Raw genomic sequence first — 13,392 nt, 5'->3', positions numbered from 1 at the left:
TAAAACCTGACGTGCGGGGCCGTGCGGTCCACGGCTGCGGGCAGCAAGGGGAAGGGAGCTGGGCCACTGACAGGTGGGGCACACCTTTCGGGGTCGTCTCCTACCTCTAGCCAGAGAGGAGGAGGAGCACGCCGGTGAGGCTGCCGACGTTCTCAAGCCCCAACAAGGACAAAAATGGGTGCGACATGACGTCGCCTACCTGCTGGTGGTCGGAACAACGACGAAGAGGCAAGGGTTTCCCGGTGACGAGGAGGCCGCGGCGCAGGAGTTTCGGGAGGTGGTCGAGGAGGTAGCTAGGGGCACGGAAATGCTCCGGGAAGTTGGGGGAAAGCTTCCTGACGTCGAGGGGATCAGTTTGGTGGGAGCCATCATGTAGCCGGATATCGACCGGAGCTCCGAGGCGGAGGGCCTCGGTCGATCTCGAGCACCAGCGCTCTGCTGGCTTGCTGGGGTGGCTAGGGAGGTGCTAGTGGTCGTGGTGAAGCTGTCTAAGGGGTGCTGGAGGAAGGGGAGGGCTATAAATAGGCCCGCGACGGTGAGCCGATTAGGGAGCACCGGTGACTCACCGTGGCACGCATGGGCATGCAGGGAGGAGCTGGGGTCGAAACCACGGTCTCAGGACGTGGTTTTGGACAGCTAGAACCATCTGCAACGGAGGGAGAGAGAGAAGTCGAGCATTCGTGGCCGCGCAACCTTGGCCGGTTCTGGTGCGCGCGGGCACGCATTGCACGGGCTCTAGCGCGGGAGAGGAGGGCCCCTGATGGTTGCTCGACACAGAGGGGTTCTCGGGGAAGAGTTTGGACACCTCGGGGGAGGCTGGAACTGGCCAAGAGCGTTACCCCCACCTTAGTGGCTTCCTGTAGCGCGCCCAAAGCGCAGTTTTGGCATGCCACGGCATGCTGGTGGGCTCTGAGGCACTTTGGACGTGTCTAGCATGTCCTGGCACTGGTTGGGAGTGAGGCTAGCCGTTTGGGTCTCGTGGGAGCTTCGGCTGGTCAAGGGAGACAAGGAATACTGGTGCTGTCAGCTTTGAACTGAAGCTTAGATTGTTTTTTTTGGCATTTCCACTTTGAACCAGTGAGGGGCCAGTTGACTGGGGCTGGGCAATTATACTGGCCACCTAATCTATGAGTTTAGCTGTGGCTAAGAGGGCTTTTACCCATCTGTCAGAAGGTGCTCGACAATGGTTTGAGGGGGTTGCACCCCACCACTGGTGCTGCAACTTAACAGGTTTGGGTTGGGTGCTAAAACATGGGGTTTCACCAAGTTTGAGCTCCATTGGACAAGTTTAGCTTTGTAAACTTGAAAACACCACTAATTGACCAAATATGTCCCTTCCAAAGAGAGTGTGGGCAAACTAAGTCCCACAAATCCCATTTTCGGTGTGCAACCCTTATTTGACGTATTAGGCACTCCTGCAAAGTTTCAGCATCATTGGACAAACTTTGCTATGTAGAGTTGCCCTTACTTCAATCTAGACAGAAGGGGTTTTTGGGTTATTTGGGGTCCTTAATCACCTTGGATTAAAGTGACATTTATGTGGACACCAAATACGGCTTAGTTATACTACTAGAATTTTCTAGGATTTTATTGAGAATATCTCTTTTGGAAATATTTTAAAAGGTCAAAAATGGTTTTCAAAATAATTATAATATAAATAGTGGTTAGAAATCCTATGTATGGAAAATATATGTCCTTCTCATCATCTCCAAATTAAATCAGATTTTTCTAAGGCAGAAAAGTATTTTTTCATGTAGGAATACCATTTCTGACCTTAGAAATGGACATCTAAATAAATTAAGAAAACAATTCTAAAAATAATTATTTTGTGGTTTTGGAATACTAATATAAGTTAAATCCAGATCACCAACTTTGGGTGGAAACCATCCTTGCCATCAAGGGCAAGTAGTGCAACTCACACTAGGGTTTTACTTGATCAGAAACAAGAAGAAGGTTTTGAAAATAATTAAATATTGTGAAATGGGGTTTTATCATCACATGATCATACACATAAGGATACAATGACAACCCTGGCACTCACAACATTAGTTTTGAAAAAGTTTTAACAAGTTCAATTTTTGCATTACAGAGAAAGTGGTAGTGAAAACACGGTGTGACAATTATTCTCTAAAATCTTATATGATTCTTATCTGCATGAATATGATAGCTTCGTAATTCTCTTTGTTCTATTGAAATACTTTGGCCAACTAGATTGGTATTTCTTCGGTGAGCGAGGTCCATTGTAGTAGGTTCAACCCGGGAAATTTCTATATCCCATTGGTAGAAGAGGAAAATATGCGCCTTTGTGTTGCTGCTACTAAGGATAAAACGGCAGGGTTTATTCATATTGCTTGTGTTTACTTTGTCTACATCATGTCATCATTCTCCATGGATTACGTGGTTCGTCATGAACTTAATAGAAAGAGAGGTAAGCAGAAAAGCGCTCTTGAAGTGAAGTAATAGTAATAGGTGCGGGCAGGAGTCGTCCTGTTTGTTTATGGACGCGATGCGTACACATGATCATTGCCATGAATATCACATAACTATCCGCATTTCTGTTAATTGCCCAACAGTAATTTGTTTACCGACCATATGTTATTTTCCATTAGTTATGCTATTAGGGAAAACTATGGCCCCCGGGTATATTCACAACTTATTTACAAAACCTTAAATATCTTGCTGTCATTTACTTGTTTTTTATTTTATTTTGCAATTTACAATTATCTACACAGCTTCCTTGCTTGCAAATAACGAGACCAAGGTTATTGACAACCCTCTTGCCCGCGTTGGGTGCTAGTTGTTTGGTCTTTTATGTGTAGCCGCTGAAGACGGTTGTGGTTGATATTCCTATTGGTTCTATAAACCTTGGTTTCATAACTGAGGGAAATACTTACCCACATTGTGTTGCGATAACCCGTTCCTCCTCATGGAAAATACAATGCAGATCACAAGTATTAGTGCCAAATGAGACTATCATTATCCCAAAGATTGTGAGCTGCAATGGCAGAGAAGGTGAGAGAACAAGCGGAGCATTGAATAGAAAATACTGGAAGCTAGAGCTACAGCCACCGCTGCAAACACAACCAACATCAAAGAACACATCAACCATCAAAGCGAAGCTCATGCCCAAGTCATGATGCCTTCATTAATCGAGAGCGTGAAGAATTGGATCGAAAACGGCAAACTAGGAAATGTTGTCATCCAAACTTTGCCCAAGGATAGTTGGTCGTCTGTCTCTTTCATTGGCAACCCGTCGCCAATGGATGCTCTCAACGCTCTTCAGAATACACTCCATGTTGTCTCTTAGCTTATGTGCGTGACAAACTAGTTAAAGTTGAAATTGGTTCGATCATTCACCCAAAAGGTACCATGATGCATGGAGTGGCAATGCCTGAGAGGTGTTCAAAGTTAAGTTGACTATTGTTGTAAGGGGTTGCAAAGATATTTCTCCTCTGATACAACCCCCCCCCCCCCCCCCCCCGTGTATATAGCCAGTTGACCCTTGAAGGATGTTTGTGTTGGCCAATGCAATGGTCGAGGAATGAAATTCGGCTAGGAAACGTCCAAATTTTCCCAACCTCGTAGCAAATGAACAATGGAAACACATGTGGTCGAGGACCATCTCCTTTGGCTCAGATTCAACCAAAAGTGGGTAACGACGACAATGTGCATGTCGTTGAGGACAACGAGAATGTGGTTGTCAGCAGTGAGGGCTATGCCATATGAGGGGACTTCACTGGTGAGGACAATCTACTTGTCAATCGATACTTCATTATTTTCGAATATCAGAAATCACCTACGAGCATGTGCAATCTTAATGGACCTATGTGTAACACCCAAGATGCAATCCTAACCTTATTTAGGCACGAGGGCCTCGACAGGGATAGAAGCGCATCTCGTCGTTTCGCGAGAATGGATATCGTTATAATTACATGTACTGAAGAGAAGAGTAAATGAAATTTGGCTTACACTCGCCACAAGCTACATGAGAGTCACATCAGTATAATACATAAATATCATGAAGAAGAGCAGGGTCCGACTACGGACAAAAACAAACGAGAAAAGAACGACGTCCATCCTTGCTATCCCAGGCTACTCGCCTGGAAGCCATCCTAGATCGATGAAGAAGAAGAAGAAGAAGCAACTCCAAATGAACAATCAACGCGCTCGCGTCAAGTAATCTTTACCTGTACAGATGTTGTAGTAATCTCTGAGCCAGAGGGGACTCAACAATCTCATTTCCAAAGGTATCAAGACTAGCAAAGCTTAATAGGTTAGGTATGGTTTAGTGGTGAGGCTGCAGCAAGCGACTAAACATTATATAAGGTGGCTAACTTACGAGTACAAGAATAAGAGGGGGGATGATCTACGCATAGCGGACGTGTACTACTGATGATCAAATGAATGATCCTGAACACCTACTTACGTCAAACATAACCCCACCATGTCCTAGATCGGAGAAGGAACTCGTGAAAGAGACAGTCACGGATACGCACTTAGTTGGCATATTTTAATTAAGTTAACTTGTTATCTAGAACCAGTGTTAAACAAAGTTTCCACGTTGCCACATAACCGCGCGCACGGCTTTCTGAAAAGATTTAACCTTGCAAGGGTGCTCCAACTAATCCATCAAAAATTACCACAAGCCGCATAGAAATCCTCGATCACGAAACTCGCGATCTCGTCGGATTCCTTAGTGGAAAACCTCAACTCTGAGATTACCCAAAGCATCACCAGAATCCCGATGCACAAGATATCTCATAAAGGTAAAACTAATCCAGCAAGGCCGCCCAACGTGTCGACGATCCCGATAGGAGCCGCGTATCTTGTTCTTAGGACACGACGGCTGAGCTAGACGTTGGGATCGCTAAACCCTGGGTGACGAGGGGGCGCCGGACAGCGCTCAGGTGGGACCAACACTCATGTGGAGCACTGGCCCGGGGGTTGATTAATTATCCTAGGGGTCAGGAAAGTCCCTATGCAATTTTATTAGGTTATTAGACAAATGTAGTACCAAAGGTGGGCCTTGCGAGACCAGCTTTAATCTAAAACGAATTATCAAGGGGGTCCCCATAACAACCCCAATCGTGTTAGGAGCGCTCAATTATGGAACATAACACCGGTAGCCGAAACTATGGGGGCAAAGGTGGAACAAAACACCAGGCTAGAAAGGCCGAGCCTTCCACCTTTTACCAAGTATATAGGTGCATTAAATTAAATAGCATTAATATGGTGATCTAACAATGAACCCATGTTGTCACATGGAAGCAACTGCAGCTGCAACTAGCAATGCTAACACATGGTTAAGCAAGCGGTAACATAGCCAATCAGTGGTTTGCTAGGTCATGATCAGGTTGAAGGTTTCATGGCAACGAGACATAGCGACAGAAACGATAATACTAGCATGGCAATGATAGTAATGGTATCTGGGGAAATGGTCATCTTGCCTGAGATCCCACTTGGAAGAAGAATGACTCTGTGAAGTAGATGAACCGATGTAGTCGAACGGGTCCTCACAATCCGACACTCTTGCGGAACTCTATCGAGATGGAGCAAACCGGAAACAAGAATCAACACACGATATCCACCACACGATGCACAACACAAATGCAACCCACACTATGTGTGCTCGTCCTGTCCAAGCATTCTCATGTATGTCAGCTGATTTGCTTGTTCAAAAAGAATGTGTTGTTCCTTGTGAGAAGAGTCTGTTCAATGAGGACTTCACACCACCATGCACACAGGTGCTACCACACAGGGGAGCATTGCTGAGTCCAAAAACACTCAATGAGATGCCCACAAAAGCATTGCAAGACAATATAGCCAACCAGCCTAACCCGACACACAAGAAGAGAAAGAGATCAGATAATAATACGAAGGTCAATGTCGCTAGCTAGCCAGTTTAGAAGAGTAAACAAGGTCGGTCGGTCGTTGCATGGCAGAATTACCATTCACCAGGTGATCCCATCCTTCCGAAGGAGCCGAGTGATCTTCTGCATATAGAATTGAGGATTTTGCATGACACAGTTCTATGTAGAGAGAAGTATGCATTCTCTGCTGGAGATGGATTTTGCCCCGTTTTCAGTCATGGTGCCACCAAATCTTGGTTTGTTCGAAAATTTCCCCGCTGAAATATTCTATGTGCCGTTCGAAGACATCTTCAACATGTCCCGTGAAATGAAGCTTAGCTCTTCCATAGTACGCCTATGGGCAATAAATACTACCTACACTGCCAGATGTGAGCTCAACAAGGATGTCGAGGTAGAGGACCCTTACCTAATGCACAAGACCAATGTCAATCACCTTGAGCGCCGACAAGCTATGCGTGACTATTTGACAGACTTCATGATTGCCAACATGGACAAAAACTGCCTCCTCGTTCCCTACTATCCGAAGTAAGTCATTTTGTCTAGCTAGATTACTATTTTCTACAATCTCGTTATGCATGATTCCACGTAAAACCATTTACTTGAATTTTTATGCAGAGAACATTGTGTCCTCATCGTTCTTACCCGAAGGTCGGCCGAAATTAATTTCTTGGATTCAACGAGGAAAGTGAAAACAGACTACATAGGCATCAAAAAAGGTCCTGGATAGATCACTTTTCAAGTATACCAGACGGGAAGGAGTGATCAGTGACGGATATCAGGAGTTCGACAAATTTAAAAGTGGTACGCTTTAGCTAGAAAACTGACTTTTGTTGCATGCATCAGCCGAAAAACAGTGATATCGACGGCTACTACGCCGTCCACCACATGGAGGAGTACATACGGGAGGGAGAACGCCTTAAAAACAACTCATATGTCATTGCATGGGGAAGAAAATGGATGAAACTAGCCCAGGAAATAGGAGAGATCAATTCAGACGCATCCAGTTGAAGTTTGCTACCATCCTCAACAAGTATGTCATCGATCATTCCTGGGTTTTCAACGGCAGCGCACCTTCCGGACCGTAGGAGATAAAATCTCACCTTCGGAAGTAGGGGCTTGATGCTAACGGTCCTGTGTCTATCACAGATCCGTCGAAAAAATACGTTTATGATCCCTATGCCGATATAGAATAGGATAGTGTCAGCTACCTATGTTGTTGGTTCTACAATACTACTAGCTTGGTCAGCTACATGTTTGTGTTATCGTACTTTAAGACTTGACTAGCTATCTAGATTTTTATTTAACTAATTATTTAAGCACTATGTATGACATTACATAGTTATCTTCATTGTCCTTGAGTGTCCTAGCTTGTTACCTTATTTTGTGTGCGAACATTCTTGTTTCTCCCTGCCATGGTATCGATTTTGTGATGCTTATGAATGAAGTAATGGAGTGACGACAAGTTAAATCGTCTACAATGTTTTTCAGTTTTTGTGACATCCGAATAATGTGGATGCCATAGATTAAGATCACAACGTCGGTGTACAACATAATTCGATGAAATAGGTATTCCAAATACTGCTGTCGTAAAGTCATACGCGAGCAATATTTTTTAACTATGGCACGCTATTGGTTGCGTAGGGTGTTCATGCCAGCAAGGCCATTTTTGCCACGCCATAGCTAGGGTTTTCTGTGCTAATGATAGCGTTAAGGCACATGGCATGGGTTCACACCTTCATTTAAGATTTCCGTTGCTAGTTATGTTTGGTGTTTGGCCTTCATGACCCTATCTATGTAGGACTTGACATTGATGGTCTTTATTTGTGTAAGAGGATATGTACGGATGTAAGACTTTTGATTATTCAACTTTTCGGTGTTCAGTGAGCATTGATCTTTGTGATTACTGTACACATGCATTCAGTGATCATGACTTATGACTCAGGGTCCCCACACTCCGTGACGAGGAAGCATGGGGTTACCAAGAGGATTGCGGGATGGTATGCATCCTTGGTAGATATTAGGCCCCCTCATCTAATCTCCAGTTCAAGAAGTTCTAACGTGAGGTGAACGTGGCCATCTCTGGAACTGAGGCCTCGATGCCCCTCAAGTGGTCAGAGTACACAATCTCCTTTGACCCCACTGAACACCCCAAGTCCATAAGGTCTATGGCACCAACCACATGTTGTGCACACCCACCATCAACAATATTGGCATCACTAAGACACTCATTGACGGTGACACATGCCTCAACATGCTCTCCATCGAGACCTTTGAGTGTCTCAAGGTGCCATATGAGCACTTGATGCCAACGCCGCCCTTTTCACGAGTGACCGATAGCTCTACACTACATCCGGTGAAAGTACAGATTCCTGTAACTTTCAGCACCCACTCAAACTACAACAGTGAGTTCATCGACTTCGACAAGGCGCACATTGGCCTACCGTAGAACGTCTTCTTGGGCTAACTAATGCTCTCCAAGTTCATGGCTATGACTCACCATGCCTACAACGCCGTCAACATCTCAGGCTATGCAAAACCAACACCATTTGATGCAATGAAAAATAGGTTGTCCACACCATCGAGCATGTCTGCATGGCGGCTGCCACCGCCTACCCATCAGATAATGATTACCTCGAGCCTCCCAAGGCCACAGTCGCGAAGAAGAGGCAGTTGTTATCTTAGGCATGCGCTAGGACGAAGAAAGTGTCGCCTAACTATAGTGGCTCCGTACCCACCGTTACCATCGACAACGCTCTCTCTTCCAAATAATAAGGCGAGCCCATCGCCTTACTCTGGGAAATTTTTGATATGCTTGCCTGGACAACATCACACATGTAAAATCTACAAAGGGACGTTATTGAGAACCACTTACCCGTGTGATCGAACACATACCCCGTGAAGCAAAAGGCACGGTGCCAGGTGCGAGAAAAGCAAAAGTTCACCGTTCAAGAGTCATAAAAGCTTCAAGTTGCAGTCATCATCCGTTAAGTAATTCACCCAGAGTGGATCCCCAGCCCCGTCGTGATACAGAAGCACAGTGGAGAAGGGCGGATGTGTGTTGACTTCACCAACATCAATGAAGCCTGTCGCGAGGACCATTTCCCGCTACCATGGATTGATCTGATCGTGGATTCCACAACTAGGTGTGATCTGCTATGTTTTATGGATGCCTTCTCTGTCCACCACTAGATCAAGATGGCAAAAAAAGATGGAGAGAAGACATCTTTCATCACCCCCTACGGAGTGTACTGTAGATCAGCCTTCCCTTCAGCCTGAAGAGTGGAGGAGACACCTTCCAAAGGTTGTTGCACACTCCCGTGGGGCCCCAAATAGGAAGGAGTTGAGACAGCCCGAGACGGAAGCTCCAGAAGATTCCCCTTTTATTCCGTTATCTCCGTGTTACTAGATTGTCTGTCAGATTCATCATCGCATCATGTGCATCATCCGGATTGCATCGGCAGTCCGTTGCCGCCAGTTTTCAAAACTTGCATCCGTTAGTAGTTGTCGGTTCTCTCTGTTTTGCCGTTGATCATTTTGAGCCCAACCACACATGCACGCGCCCGCGACATCGTTAAAATCTCGTTTTCAAAAGTGTGTATAAAACTTTCTCTGATTGAGTTGAAACTTGGCGTGCGGTCTTAATATAGTGTAGGTAGGCCGCTGCCTATTTTCATCTCAATCAGAGCTCGTTTGATACCAGACCATTTATTATATAGCGTGACTATATCTGGTTTAATTGACGAACGCTCGATGTTTTAAAAACTCTCTCACGGGATGCACTGTTTCCCTCTTATCCCGACATAGCACATCTACACAGCCAGTAGACCCACCTAGCTACTTCCCCTGTTCGTGGTCGTCAGATCGCGATCGGACGGACGAGGTCCACCCCACCATAGCCCAACCCTATATAAGAACCACCCCATGATGGAGCTTTCTCTCTCCACTAGGGTTTCCCCATAGCCATTTTTGGAGCCACCCCCTAGAAAAACACCACCTCCTAGCTCCACTTCCTCTCTCCCGAAATCCAATCTCAGGTCAAATCTGGACCGTTGGATATCCATCCAAATGCCCAGATTCGGCTAGTTTTCCCACCTACCGGACATGTCCGCCATCAACCGAACATGTCCGGCGACCGCAACATCCACAGCCTCCTCCGGCCATAGAGGAGTGATAACCCACAACTATAGGGGATCGCAACAGTTTTCGAGGGTAGAGTATTCAACCCAAATTTATTGATTCGACTCAAGGGGAAGCCAAAGAATATTCTCAAGTATTAGCAGTTGAGTTGTCAATTCAACCACACCTGAAAGATTTAGTATCTGCAGCAAAGTATCAGTAGCAAGGTAGTATGATAGCAGCAGTAGCAACAGAGTAACAGTAGCAGCAGTGACAGCAGTAGGAGCAAAGTAATGTAGCAAGGACCGGTAGGAAAATCTCGTAGGCATTGGATCGGTGATGGATGATTATGCCGGAAGTTATTCATCATGCAACAGTTATAACACGAAGAGATATGTAACTAGCTCCATTTCATCAATCTAATGTAGGCATGTATTCCGTATGTAGTCATACGTGCTTAGGGAAAAGAACTTGAATGACATCTATTATCCATCCCTCCCGTGGCAGCGGGGTCCTAATAAAACTACGGGATATTAAGGTTCTATTTTTAATAAAGAATTGGACCAACGCATTAACACTTAGTGAATACATGAACTCCTCATACTATGGTCATCTCCGGGAGTGGTTCCGGCTATTGTCACTCCAGGGTTGTCGGGTCATAACACATAGTAGGTGACTACAACTTGCAAGATAGGATGAACAACACACATATATTGGCGACAACATAATAGGTTCAGATCTGAAATCATGGCACTCGGGCCCTAGTGACAAGCATTAAGCATGGCAAAGTAGTAGCAACATCAATCTTAGAACATAGTGGATACTAGGGATCAATCCCTGTCAAAACTAACTCGATTACATGATAGATCTCATCCAACCCATCGCCGTCCAGAAAGCCTACGATGAAATTACTCACGAACGGTGAAGAGCATCATGGAATTGGCGATGAAGGAAGGTTGGTGATGACGATCTCCCCTCTCCAGAGCCCAGAACGGGCTCCAGATCTGCCCTCCAGATGAAGAACAGGAGGTGGTGGCGCCTCCGTATCGTAAAACGCGATGAACTCTTCTCCTTGATTTTTTTCCGGATGGAACGGACTAAATAGAGTTGGATTTGGAGGCGGTGGAGCGTTGTGGGCTTGTGGGCTCCACGCTCCACATCCTCCGCTAATTCTTCTGCCAGTATTTTTCATATATTCCACAAAACTTCTCCGTAAATTTTTAGGTCATTCCGAGAACTTTTATTTCTGCACAAAAACAACACCATGGCAATTCTGCTGAAAACAGCGTTAGCTCGAGTTAGTTCCATTCAAATCATGCAAATTAGATTCCAAAACAAGGGTAAAAGAGTTCGGAAAAGTAGATATGACGGAGACGTATCAACTCCCCCAAGCTTAAAGCCTTGCTTGTCCACAAGCAATTCAGTTGACAAACTGAAAGAGACAAAAGAAAAACTTTTACGAACTCTGTTTGATCTTGTTGTTGCAACTATGTCTAACTCATACCCAGAATTTCAGCAAGATCACAAGCAAACCACATAAGAAAATGACATCTAGGTCTCACGGTAAACTCATATCAATGGCATAATCAACTAGCGAGCAAATAATAATAAGTCTCAAACGTCAACACTTCAATCAAAACAATCATGAAGCGGTACGAACAGATGGTATCTCACTAGCTCTTTCTGAGACCGCAAAACATAAATGCAGAGCACCTTCAAAGACCAAGGGCTGACTAAACATTGTAATTCATGGCAAAGAAGATCCAGTCACAGTCATACTCAAACATAGTTAAAAGCAAAGCATAAAAATGACAGAGATGCTCTCTAATTGGTGCTTTTATAAGAAGAGGATGACTCAACAGGAACATAAATAGATAGGCCCTTCGCAGAGGGAAGCATTGATTTGAAGAGGTGCCAGAGCTCAAGCTTTGAAAACAGAGATAATAATTTTGGGTGGCATGCTTTCATTGTCAATGCAATGACTAAGAGTTCTCACCATCTTCCACGCTACACATGCTATAGGCGGTTCCCAAACAGAAAAGTAAAGTTTTTACTCCCCCACCACCGATCAATCACACTCCACGACTAGCCGAATACTCGGGTGCCGTCCATACCAACATCAATCCAGGGGGAGTTTTGTTTGCAATTATCTTTTCGATTTGAGCATGGAACTGGGAATTCCAATTACCGGCCCCTTTCTCGTGAATGATAGTGAATAAACACATATCGAGGATAACATGCCTAGCATGGAAGATACTGATAGCCCCCTGTCACCACATGAGCGGTTCGGGCATGCAAAACAGATTATTTCTTGAAGGTTTAGAGAGTGGTACATGCAAATTTACTTGGAACGGCAGGTAGATACCGCATATAGGTAGGTACAATGGACTCATATGGAACAACTTTGGGTTTATGGAAGTGGATGCACAAGCAGTATTCCCGCTTAGTACAAGTGAAGGCTAGCAAAAGACTGAGAAGCGACCAACTAGAGAGCGACAACAGTCATCAAAATGCATTGAGATTAACCAAAATTGAGTGCAAGCATGAGTAGGACATAAATCACCATGAACATGAATATCATAGAGGCTATGTTGATTTTGTTTCAACTACATGTGTGAACATGTGCCAAGTCAAGCCACTTGAATCATTCAAAGGAGGATACCATCCTATCATACTACATCATAGTCATCTCAACATTCATGTTGGCATCCAAGACAAACCATTATAAGCTCCTTGATAATTAAGAATGGCATCATAAACTATGATCTCTAAGTTGTCATTGCAAACATGTTTCTATCACAACAAAGCCGAATCAGGAACGATGGGCTAGTCATATTTACAAAAACAAAATAGATCGAGTTCATACCATCTTTTCCAGGCTCGGTCACTTCATCATATATCGTCATTATTGCCTTTCACTTGCACGACCGAACGATGTGAACAATAATAAGAGTGCTCGTGCATTGGACTAAGCTGGAATCTGCAAGCAAACACAAAGGAGAAGACAAACTAATATGGCTCTTTAACAGATAAACAGATATGCATGCGAGAGCCACTAAACATTGTAACCATCGTCTTCTACCTTGACCCAAAGAAAAAGAAAACTATTTACACGGGAAAGCTCCCAACAAGCAAAAGAAGAACAAGAAAATCTTTTTGGGTTTTCTCAAACTAGACAGACACACGAAAAGAAAACGAGAAAAAGAAACAAACTAGCATAGATGATACAGTGGCAAAGTGTGGACACCGACAAACCAAATGAAAGCATAAGCAAGAATATAAAGTCGGTGAGAAAAACGTACTCCCCCAAGCTTAGGCTTTTGGCCTAAGTTGGTCTACTCCCATGGATGGTTCGCGCGATACCCAAAGTCATAAGGGGGGTTATACGGGAGCACTGCAGCCACTG

This window comes from Hordeum vulgare, chromosome 7H (genome assembly GCF_904849725.1).
Source record: "Hordeum vulgare subsp. vulgare chromosome 7H, MorexV3_pseudomolecules_assembly, whole genome shotgun sequence".
NCBI lineage: Eukaryota > Viridiplantae > Streptophyta > Magnoliopsida > Poales > Poaceae > Hordeum > Hordeum vulgare.
This window is presented reverse-complemented; position numbering follows the sequence as displayed.